We start from the raw sequence: 12,544 nt of genomic DNA, 5'->3' as shown, positions 1-12,544 counted from the left end.
AACCCCAGAAATGCAGAGTAGAATTTAAAATAGTCACAGACTTGAGACTTTCTGGAGCCATGAAGCGTGGATGAACCCCTGAAACTATTAATCCGAAATAATCTTTGAACCTTACACCAAAAATATCCCTTGAAGCCTTCTTAAAACGAAATAGTAATTTAACTTAACCAGTAAAAAAAAAAAAATATATATATATTATAAATTGATTCATATTATTTCCATTTTAAAGATGAGAAAACAAAAGCTTAAGACTATAATGTTTGTCCTGGTTTGAACAGCTAGAAGGTCATCTGACTCAGTTTTAAAAGCAACACCTGTGTGGTGTTGTAGGCTAAGCACTGGACTGCTAACCATAAGGTCGGTGGTGCAAACCCACCAGCTGCTCCTCAGGGTAGCTATGAGTTGGAATTGACTCGTTAACACTTAATAAAAACAGTAATGCCAAAAAGAATGACTCACCCAGGAGAAACTCTGGAAGGCACGTCTCATAGTATTACCAGGCACTAAGTAACTAAGAATAGTGGCAGGGGGAAGAGGGAATAGTATTGATGAAACAGCTAAATAATATATGCTAATCACAGTCTCACGCAATTTCTTACTTAATCCTTCCTCAGCATATTAGCTATTTAAAAAACAACAACAACAAAAAACAGATAAGGCCCATGGGCTAGGCTTGAAGAGATTGCTAAACCTGTTCAGAATGAGTAAATGTCCTTTAAACCCTTTCTTTTTGCATGCCAAGACATTGTGCTGCTAAGTCCATGGTCGGTACAAAGAATAGAATTTAAGCTGATATGAGAGACACAAGAAAGGAGAACTAACTATTCACCTTTCTCAACATCAATGAGCCCCGTGGCTTCAGGGAGGGGAGAGAGCAGGCCCAGGCAGGAGCAAGCCAACAGTCTAAGATGCCTGTGGAAGGAAGTCCAAAGTACCTCTGCTGTACCATACCTCTTCGGTGAGCTACAGAACTGAGAACACTAGTGTTTGCCCAGGTTAGTTATTAGAAGATTTCGATTGTGGAGAAACAGACTTAAGAAAGATAAGACTTAAGAAAGCTGAAGTGAAATTGTACATGTAACCATGCACAGTCCAGCTTAAAACCATAAAGTATATGAGAAATCACATTATAACCAAAATAAGAGGCAAAACAAGATAGCTAAAGTTAGTATAATGGGACACACAACAATAAATATAAATGTACAAAATTACGTTGAAAAAAAAAGACATGTCTCAAACCTGAAGAAAAACATCTCCAAGTTCTATGCACATTCCAGAGACAAGCTTAAAACAGGAGGACCAGAAGAACATGGTTCTGAGTTCTATCCAACAGGAAGACAGGCTAGGGCAACCATTTGTCTCGGAAAAGTCAACCTGAACCTTGATGACCCTTATGTATCAGCTGGATATCCTTTCCTCTCGTCCCCAACATAAAGTAAAACGGACAGAAAGGACAAACACAGCAGGAGTGTTTTTATTGTCACTGTCTGCTGTTGTTAGCTGTTGTGGAGTCGGTTTTGACTTTGTCTGGAAAGTAGAATGGTTTCATGGGGCTTTCAAGACTGTGTGGCCCTTGGGAAGCAGATTACTAGGGCTTCCTTCTAAGGTGTCTCTGGGTGGTTCAAACCTTCAACCCTTAGTCTAATGTCTAACTATGCGGACCACTCAGGCCTGTTACTGTCTAAAGAGGCCTTAAAAGACAAGTAGCTCAGTGATCTGAAAGCACAGTGTTCTGTTTCAAGAAGAATTCACGGAATAGTTTTCAGGCTCGAAGATTATCTCAGGGTAGTAGTTCAGGGGTTCATTCAGTTTCCACGGCTCCAGAAAGTCTGGTTTCCATGAGAATTTGAAAATCTGTTCTGCATTTTCTCCCTTTTGATCAGGATTCTTCTATCAAAGCCCATATTATTTTAATATTTCATCTCCAGCTTCACCTCAGGAGTACACCAGAGAGCTGGATTATACAAAATTACAAGCCCTACTGCATTCTTAAGGAGCTCTGGTAGCGTAGTGGTTACGAATCGGGCTGTGAACCTTAGGTCAGCACTTCGAAACTACCAACCGCTCCATGGGAGAAAGATGAGGCTTTCTGCTCCTGTTAAGATTTACAGCCTCGGAAACCCTGTACAGGGTCGCTATGAGTTGGAACCGACTCGACGGCACATAACAACAACCACCTCATTCTTGGCTGGAAAAAAGGACTTTATCGTCCAACAACTGAGATGAGCAATTTACACAGGTCCAAGGAGACAGTGATTGTGGAGGCACTCAAGGAACCCCAAACTCGCTTTCGGGGAGAATCTTCTATTCAGACAAGAGTCTGAAGTCCCTGAACCTTCAGCCTGGCAGGTGACTGGTGTTTGGTTCTGCTCCCCTTGTCACAAGAGCCCCTACTGGGTAATTTCCAACAGATATAACCAAGAGCTTAGGGAACCCACGTGGCTCCAAAGCTGAATCAAGAAGTGGGGAGTTTATGGATGCTACAAAGGAATGTGCTTCCTTCTAGGTCAAACGGTCTCAACACCGTCTGTTATGGGTTGAACTATTTTCTCCAAAAACATAGGCTGGAGCCCTATATATAGCCCAGTGAACGTGAGTTTGTTCGGAAGTAAAATCTTTGCAGATGTGATGAGTTAACATGAGGTCTTTACAGTGGCAGTGGGGTGGGGGGGAGGTCCTAATCCAATCTGACCACTGTCCGCAGAAGAACGGAAGAGGCACAAGAGGTGAAGTTCATGTGAAGAAGGAGGCAAAGACTGCAGTGATCCATCTATAAGCCCAGGACTGTCTGAAGTTGGAAGAGATGTGGACAGAGGACCTTCTGAGAGATCTTGATCTTGGGCTTCGGACCTCCAGAACCATGAGACAGTACATCTGTGTTGTTTTCAGCTCCCCAATTTGTGGCACCGTGTTACAGGGGGAAATGGACACGCCACCACAGCTGGTAGAGATAGGAGGGACGGAAAGGGCTCCTTCTCTCACCTCACTGACGGGAAAACTGAGGCTCCACGAGCACTCGGCGGACCAAATGGCCGGACTAGCCCCATGCCACTGTCCATGACTCTCCCCTCTCTGCACCCTCACCCTATGCCGATGCTCGTGTCTCAACATCTGTGAGCTCTCACTGTGTCTTACCCCCATCCCCACTCCTGGGGCCCAGCACCTTCCAGACATGGGTTTCCCCTTCACCTTCTGGATGACATGACTGGCCATGCGGGGGCCACTGAAGGACACCACGTGCACATGGGAGTGAGACAGACAAGGGGTGGACATCCCTGAGGCAGCCCTCTGTACCTCAACGGGGCAGCACCTGCTCTGACAGACCCATAGGTGACAGCCAGCAGCTCATGACCCCTCACCACACACAGGGGCTCAGGGTGAACAGGCGTTGTCACGGTCCAGGCTCCAGGGTGGACTCTACCCAGTGTCCCCAAAGGGCCCAATGCCAGAGCCAGCCAGAATACTGGCTCAGAACAAGCCTCCCTGCCCACAATCGGGCCTCAAGGAGGGTCCCCAGAAAGGACACTTGGCTTCTGGGGAAAGGCCTGGCTGTGTTTTTTAAGAATCAGAGAGAACAAAACTGTGTGGGCGGAGCCACGCTGCAGTGGGTGTGATGTCTGCAACGGGAAGTAGCCAGCATACTGGTGCTGCAGGCAGACACGCTAAAACCACAGAGGACTCACTCCTACAGCGACACTGGCCCCAGCAGGCTTCTCACGCCCACGAGACACACAGGAACACTGACAGCCACAGGACATGGAAGGCGCATCCTTATTTGGAGGGACTTTGAGGGCCCAGAGCAGCACTGCCCCCGCAGAAATAGAATGGGAGCCAGGTGTGCAATTTAAAATCCTCGTAACCACGGCACCACATACGGAACCCTGGTAGCGCAATGGTTAAGCACTTAGATGTTAACTGGGAGGGCAATGGTTTGAACCCACCAGCGGCCCCATGGGAGAAAGTGGAGGGAGACTGCCCTGTGAAGATGACAGCCTTTGGAACCTTATGGGTTTGTTTTCTTTTCTTTTAAAATACTCACATTATAGAAAGCAAAACGAAGGTAACATCAATTTTAGTAGTTTTTTTAAGTAATCCAATACATCTAAAATATTATCATCTCAACATGAAATCAAAATAGAAAATTGCTAATGATATCTTATTGCAATAAGTCTGTGGAAATGAGCGTGCCTTTTACACATACAGCACGTAGCAATATGGGCTGGCTCCATGCCTGATGCTCGGTGCTCACACATGGCTGTTCACACTGTGTGACTAGACAGATCTGAGGAAGCCTAAAAACAATGCTGGTCATAGGCACTGTCTCTGCAGAACTGACAGGAACACAGTGTCCCCTCAGTTACCTCCTGGGTCTGTCTGAAGGAAGAGTTCCCGCAACCAAATCTGACTCCAATGCTTACAGCTTATGCCACCATCAGGAGCATTCAGAAACATGACAATTCCCCTCTGGTTTCTCTGCCGTGAATATACGACGAGACGAGGGGGCTTCAGAAAAGTCATGGAGAAATTTCGTGATCCTCTCATTCCATTTTCCACGAGTTTTTGGAAGGCCCCACTGCCCACCCTATGTTTACATCTCAAAGACGTGAAGATGTCAGTCTGTATTCCACAAGGAGGCAATCCTAGTGTTTTCTATTCAGAGGCAATTCCAGAAATCAGCTGGGATTGGGCGCCAGAGCTCTGCATGCAAAGAGGCATTTATTTGTGAGGCTGGTTTTTTAAAAAAATGTGTAAATATTTTTCTCTCAGGCTTTTCATCATCCCTCTCATTTTCAAATGCTTGGCTTTGCACCCCAGCTTCAGTACTAAAGTGTGCTGTGAGTGGGTTTGGGCCCAATAATGAGGAAAGGCAGCTGTCTGCGTACATCTCTGATAGTGTGACCTGCATCATTAACTCAACCTCTCGGAGCCTCAGTTTCTTTATCTGAAAATGGGACAATAACAATATCTGCATGTTAGGGCTGTTGTGAAGGCGCAGTGGGTGTGCAGAGACCTACACTGATGCCGGGTACTGAAGACAGAGCTCACATAAGTGACTAAGATACAAGGAAATTCTGTGAGGACAGGGCATGGCGGGTTCCTCCTCTGGGCCCCCACAGTGGTTTCTTCATCCCTTCAGCCTTGGAAACCCTTTACAGGGTCGCTATGAGTCGGAACTGACTCCATGGCACATAACAACAAACAACATGTTTATTCTTAAGTAAGCGAAGTCCTATGAACTCCTCGGGACAGTGGGTGTCCATGGCACCTCCTAACTCTCACACAGAGAACACAGCAAATTCAACACAACAACCAGGACTGAGGGCTGGCTCAGCTGCACGGAGTAGGGAACAAACCTGTCGTCGGGGTAGGTATGTTGGAGCTCCCGCTTGGAGTATGGGGAAGGGGTGCAGACTGACTCTGGGTGCAGGAGAAGTCTGGGAGGAAAACAAGAGTGAGGAGCCCGGACTATTAACTTTGTAATGTCAGAAACAAACCGAGGGCAAAATGGGGCCAGAGGAGAGGTGATCTTTGTTGTGTCCAAAGACAAGGAGAGCTAAAGTGACTCATTCTTCCAACAAACAAGTGCTTGTTTAACACCCGTCATATCCCAGATACTCTGCTAAAACCTGGGGAGACAATATTGTGTAGTAGGGGATGTCTATGAGGGTCTGAGGTCCAAAACAGAGGCAACGGGGTTGTGGGAGGTTCTGCAGAACCTATTTAATGGCTCTGGGACCTGGTTTCCACCTCTGTGAAAGACAAAGGGTGGGCAAAAGGGTCTCCAGTCCTCTTCCCACCACCACACACAGATGTGCAGTTAAGTCTTGGTAAAACATGGGACAAAGTCCCACCTTGGATGCCAGGATCCAAGGGGCAGTGGGGAGAATGGGAACAGAAAAAGTCATCCTTGGGAGCAGCTTTCAACATGGAGGCTATGTACCAGCTTCAAAATGTGCAAAAACGTGCGCAAAACGGGGCAGGGGGAGAATAAGACACACGCTGGCTACCTAATGTGTCTTTCCCCCTTGTGGGCGAGGATTAATTGTACACCAAAGAGCCCAGAGTGCTGGAGAAAAGTACTTTCCAGCATCTTGTGTCTTGCTGAGAAAGAGGACACACTTCCAGGAATAGGAGCCAGATGAAAGTGCACAGCCTACAAGCCTGCTGGGCACTCAGCTGCCAGCCCACCTGCAATTGTTCTGAGTGCTTAAAAGACAGAGGCTGAAAAATGCCTTCCCAGCAAGGTGTAATTGACTCAAAATTATAACAGGGGTGAGTCACCCTAGAAAGGGGCCATGAACAAACAGATCACAGTGCTATGGTGCACATTTGACAAGGGCCCGGGATCATGGGACAGAACTGGATGACTTGACACTGCTTCACTGGGGGAGGAGAGAGGGAAGACACATGGTCACATATTTTGGGTGGACACAGTGACCATCTAATGAAACATCCTAAAGTGGGCTGTGAGTGCCCACATGTCTCAATCCTGGCCCTTTCATGACCGCTGCCTCTTCAGCATTTGGACAGCTGCCTGGTATCTGACCCTCTGCCTTCCTGACCACAGATATTTACAGAAGCTCAACTTCACCTTGTCTGGTTTCTGACTACTACACTTCATCTAAACCAGGGAAAGCGAGAATGTGGCAAACATACCACCTCTCTCCTGTCTGTATCCATGGCAGACATCACTAATCAATTGCAGCACTGTTCCCATGGAATTCAGACCTAACCTCGGATTCCTTCTTAGCACAGAGCTCCAAATTAACTACTGCCTGGTGGTCTTTTAGGAGCCTTGATAGAGTAGTGGGTTATGCGTTAGGCTGCCAACCACACAGTAAGCAGTTCAAACCTACCAACTGCTCTATGGGAGAAAGATGAGACTTTTGGCTCCCATAAAGATTTACAGCCTTGGAAACCCTATACAGGACCAGTATGAGTCAGAACCGACTCAATGGCACATGGTAAGAACAGCAGGTGGTCATTTGGAAAACAAGGCCTGATGGTGCAGTGATTAAGCACTCAGCAGTTTAATTGAAAAGTAAGCAGTTTGAACCTACCAGCTACTCTGTGGGTAAAGATGAGGCATTCTGTGCCTATAAAGATTTCAGCCTTGGCTATTCTACTCTGTCCAACAGGGTCGCTACCAGTCCTGATCTACTGAACAGCAACAGATTGGGGGTTTTTTCATTGATTGTTTTAACAAGTGAGATGAAATCTAGGTATTCAACGTCTGCCTGGTCAATATTGTTCGTCAGCCGCAACCGCTTCTGGTACTTTCTCCCACCCCCCCAAAATAATTTTCAAAAAATTGTAACACATACTCAAAAATGTTCGTTGTTAGCATCTACCTAGCCGGGTGCCTGTTAAATTTGCACTATAGGACTGTGGTCTGTTTGTTCTTTCCAGTTTTTAAACAAAAGTTAAATAAGTACACAGCATCTTCATTAAACTCTCCAGATATAATAGGTTCAGTATGTTTTTTAATCCTTGCAAAGATTCCATGAGTTAGATATGATTATTGCCAATTTTCAGATAAGGAAACTGAGGTTCAGGGAGCTGAAGTAGTCAGTTAAAGGTCACAGTTTGATGAGTGAAAGGGCTGAAAGTCAAACTCACATTTAATTCCATACTCAAGGTCCTTACCAGAAAATACACACACAGCACAATACCATGTATGTTGTACTGTAATTGACGTAGCAAAATAGTACTTAGCCCTTAAAATTATGTAAACTCAAAACACCTTTCTGAAAAGTTAAGTGGAAGGGTGCAGACGGCGTGGGCTATGGTGGATGCTCTGCATATAAACAGGCGCCCGTGTGGCCAAGATGCCACAGGAAATAGGCCAAATCTCTGGGTGAGGGAAAGTACTGTGGTGCATCAGTGTTTAATGCCTCAACTTTGACTGAATGATATTTTAAAATCACCATGCCCTGGGATAAAACCAGAGGACAAAACAGAAAGGATGAGATTTGTTCCAGAAGGGAATCTCAAAAGACAAACTGTCCAGGGACAAATATAAGATGAGGATGAGCCAAGTGTGGAAACAGACAAGGAGGGGGAAAGAAATTTCAAAGACAGACAAAACTTCAAATCTGTCCAGATTCCCCTTTGCACGCTCCTTCAGTTGAGACCTGTGCACGCTGTAATCCAGCACACTCCTAGCATGGAAACTGTAAATGGTGGATGGTATGAGGGATGGCTGCATCCGGCCATCAGAAGGTCAGATACCAGGAAGTGACTAGGGCAAGTATCATGCCAACACAGGCTGACCAAGGGCTGGGACCTACCTGGGCTTTAGTGAATAGCAGCTAGGCCACAGTCTGCCCAGCCGAACTCTTTGCCGGTTAAGGTAGCATGGTGTAGTGAATTACTTAATGTTGTGACTCCAACACAGACAAATGGGTGGCACTATGCAAATAAGGTGCTTGTGGCCCACCAAGGGGACTGGACAGCTTGCTGCTAACGCAAATAAGGTACATGGAATGCTTGCGGGCCTGGGACCATGCAATGCATGTAAGGTGTATGAACCCCTAAGGAGGGACTGGTATGTTTTCTGTCCTGTGGAGTCCTGGTGTGATGCTGTGGGATAAAGCACTAGACCACAAGGTCAGTGGTTCAAACTCAACAGTCACTCCTTGGAAACCCTGTACAGGGTCACTATGAGTCAGAACCAACTTGATGGCACTTAACAACAACAAAGGCTGAAAGGGAGACACGGAGGAAGAGAGGGAGGAGCTAGGACGCAGACGACAGTAAGAGATGGCGGCGACAGTAAGAGATGGTGGCGTGTGAAGATAGGAGATAGGAGCCAGGAGCCCCGTGCGAGATGATTTCGGTGGGGCTTTTGACCCACAGAGCTGTGAGCTGTGAGCTGTAACCTAGTGGCAGAAAGCAAGAAGCAGCTGTCCCGATCAAGAAGTGTAGCCTGTATTGTTCCTGTTCTTTCTGAATGTCCCCAATCCCGGGCTGCACTTCCCTAACAAATCACTCCACAGTAAGTACAGCTTGTGGGTTCTGCAAGATGTTACAGTGAATCATACAACCCAGAGACGGCAGGGAGAGTTCTGAATGGGGCTAAGGAGTTGATGTCAGAGAACGGCGTGTTGTGCAATTTGGAGAAGGCAGACATTGGGGACATCTTTAATCTCCATCTCATGCTGTTGTTATTAAATGCCATCAAATCAGTTCCAACCCAAAGCTACCCTGTATAGAGTTTCCAAGGCGCTGCTGGTGAGTTGGAACCACCGATCTTACACTAAAACTGACCTTGTGGTTCAGTCGTCATCCTACAGCGCCACACCAGGCCTCTGCTGCATGGCTTTGTGCTGACCTCGAGAAAGGACATGACTTGTGTGGACGGTCTCCATTTACATGTTAGGGCTAACCCTAGGGTGCTGGAGCACAAAGGTGCCCCCATCACTGCCAGAGTTAATGTCCCAGGCCACCCTCACGATAAAGCCCCACTTTTAAATGTCTCTCATTTCCCACCACCTGACTTCTGCTACAACCCTTAACCTGGCTGAAGAGTCTGTTCACTGGGTCCAGTAGCCCCTGGCTCATGCTCGAATGCACCAGGTCCTCCTACACGGTCTGACACTGCTGCTCCCATGCTCTGAGTAAGCCCCTTATTTCTCAATCAGGCAGTTTGTGCTTTAAATCGATGACATGAGCAACCACCACCTGCCCCAGCTGGCCTGGTTCCAGTCCCAGGGGCAACAATCAGCACAAATAGGCAAAGAGAGACCCTTTCCACGAACCACCGAATGAATGCTGGAAGAAACGTAAACATTCTCCATAAAAGCAAATAGTGGAAGCCCTCTGGGGAGCTGTGAAGATATATGTGGGGTCCCAGGAGCACAAGACAGTCACTGATGATTTGCCAGAGCCCCATAAATCTCATTACTTGAAGGTGCGCAGGTGCTCCCAGATGATCCCATCAGATCTCACCTCTGCTTTCTATTGAAACAGACATCTTGACAATTTCAGTCCACCTCTGAGACACCCCCCACCCAACAAGTGCACATGGCGTCCACAATTTAATTCAATCCAGAAAACAGCTGTTGAACGTTTATTAGCTAGCTTCTGTCCCAGGAATACATTTGAAACACGACACAATTTGGAGACTGTGTGAACAAGACTCATCTGTGTATTTCTTTTACTTTTCTGTTATGTGCCCAGCACTAGGATTTGTGCATAATAGAGCAGCCATGGTCCCTGAGTGCCCTTAAGAAGATGACCTTCCAGGTGGATACTTAAATTATAATTCATGAAATCAGGACCATAGTAGAAAGACAGATGAGAGAGTAATTAACTCTGATTGGCATTGGCAGGAGTGTGGATTAAAGAACCAAGGTTTTAAGGGTTGAATAGGAGTTCACCAGCACCAAGATGAAGGAACTGTTTTTACATCTGTTGCTTTTCTTTATTCCTTCTAACAACTCTGAAATTTTACTCTTTCCTTTTCACAAGTGGAAACATGAGAGAGTCTAGAAAAAAAGCTCCTGGTTCATGCTCCCAAAGCTAAGAGGCTGATGGAGCTGGAATATCAATTTGGGTCTCACTCCCCAAAACCTAGGTTCTTTCCCATTGGATACAGCAGCGGGGTTCTTTGTTTGTTTCTTTCTTTGTTATTTATTTTTTCACTCTTTGAAATGTCTCACCATCACATATTCAATTAAACAAAGGTTGAGATCACAGAGAAGTATCTTTTAGATTTCAAAATCCTTCACCTTCTCTGGCTTGCTGGTGTTGTTGTTAAGTGCCATCGAGTCGGTTCCGACTCATAGAGACCTGTATAATGTTTCCAAGGAGTGGCAGGTGAGCTTGAACCAATTTGGTAGGTATCTCAAAACATTCCGCAGGAGAATGGATACAAAAATAAGAACTCAAGAGAAGAGACGTTCATTTTCATGTATCTCTGCAAGTACCGAGAAGGCAGCAGAGGTACAGAGCTGGGTGTATGTGGGTTTCTTATCAGTACAGAGTGTATTGACACAACAGCATGGAGACCAAGTCTCATCTCTTTGGTAGATTCCTGAAATATCTGGATTGTTGTTTTGTTTTGTTTTGAAATGGTGGCTCTTTGATAGTTTTAATTTTTGTTTTAATAGTTAAATTTAGGAAACAAGTTAGAAAGATTGTTTTCTCAGTTATTTTATCTACTTTCTTCTCATTCTTAGCTTACATACCTTAATTGGTTGCTTTTATACGTGTTATTGCTATTGTTGAGAAGATACACAGTAGAACTTTCCAGGGTTCCTGCATGTACAGTTCACTGATACTGATGACAGGCTTTGAGTTATTAAGCATTCAACCCTCTTTATCTGAGTTGCCCCCACCCCCAATGAACATCAATTCACTCCCCACTAAGGTTTTGATCCTATAAAGACAGACCTTGAAAAAGCATAATGCTCAAGGCAGACATATCAGGTAAGCTAAGGTACAGTTTGGTTTTAAGAAGACTTGGGGGATATTTTTTACTTAAAGGTTAAAAGATGATCTCGGGGAATCATTTTCAGGGGTTCATCAGCTTCCAAGCCTCTGGAAAGCCTGGATTCCATGAAAACCTGACATTCTGTCCCACAAGCAGCATTTTTTTTGTTTTGTTTTGTGTGTGTGTTTATTTTATTTTTTATTTTTACAAATAAGATCTTTTATTTGTCATCATTAAAAGTCTGAACTGTAAACAGATTCTTGAACTGGTGTCTCATCGCCATCAGCTCATTCAACTTCAGCACCTGTCTCATCTCCAGTAGCTTTTCCAGAACTGCTGCCTTCCCTATGAAGCTCCATGAGTTTTCCCAACTCAAACTTGGGAAAACTTCTTCAGCATTTTCACTTTCCTAACAAACACACCATGGAGAGGGTAAATGGACTGGCATGCCTTCTCTGTGTCCTTTCCAATGCTGTCTGGAATCCGTTTATTGACCACTTCTTTCAAGTCATTTGTCTGCACCTCTCAGGTCATTGAGTTCCATCATTTTCTTTTGGATTTGACGGACTTGTTGGTGCTCAGCATAAGATGTCTTCCGAATGTGGTTGTTGCATTTTTTAGTAAAATCAACACAGAATAGGTGAAGCAAATAACCATCTATAGTCTTGATATCAACATGAGCTGCAATCACGGTCTGCCATTTTTGACCATGGAGCACATTTTATCACAGGTAAGATCCATGCCGTGGAAGTTGGTCAGGCAGTTTTTGCCCTGAGCATCCTCAGTAATTAACCTGAATTTTCTAAATGCAACTTCATTGTTCTGCAGAGCAGCAAGACTCACTTCAAAAACATGACCCTTGAGCTCATCAGATGCAATTTTGGTTTCTTGAATCCTTGTGACTAGTGTTTTCCCAATATTTCTTATATTGACCATAGCTGGTGACTTCACATCATACCCATCTGTCTTAGAAAGTGGATCAACCACTTTCTTCTTGGCTGCTTTTTTGCCACCTTTTGTGAGGCGTTTGTTCTTGCCGACCGCCATGGGGCTGCTCAGAGAGCCAGAAGGGAAACAACATGTTTCTACAGTAAACACAGAGCAAGA

The 12,544-nt window shown here is 45.3% G+C and overlaps 1 protein-coding gene and 1 pseudogene across 1 annotated transcript in view; both read right to left on the bottom strand.

Annotated features, from left to right (window-relative positions):
• Positions 1-12,544, bottom strand: part of COTL1 (coactosin-like 1 (Dictyostelium)) — a 43,969-nt gene that overhangs the window by 1,886 nt on the left and 29,539 nt on the right. The gene's annotated exons all lie outside the window — the stretch shown is intronic.
• LOC102815538 lies at positions 11,671-12,484 on the bottom strand (annotated as a pseudogene).

This window comes from Chrysochloris asiatica, unplaced genomic scaffold (genome assembly GCF_000296735.1).
Source record: "Chrysochloris asiatica unplaced genomic scaffold, ChrAsi1.0 scaffold00037, whole genome shotgun sequence".
Classification (NCBI taxonomy): domain Eukaryota; kingdom Metazoa; phylum Chordata; class Mammalia; order Afrosoricida; family Chrysochloridae; genus Chrysochloris; species Chrysochloris asiatica.
This window is presented reverse-complemented; position numbering and strand designations above follow the sequence as displayed.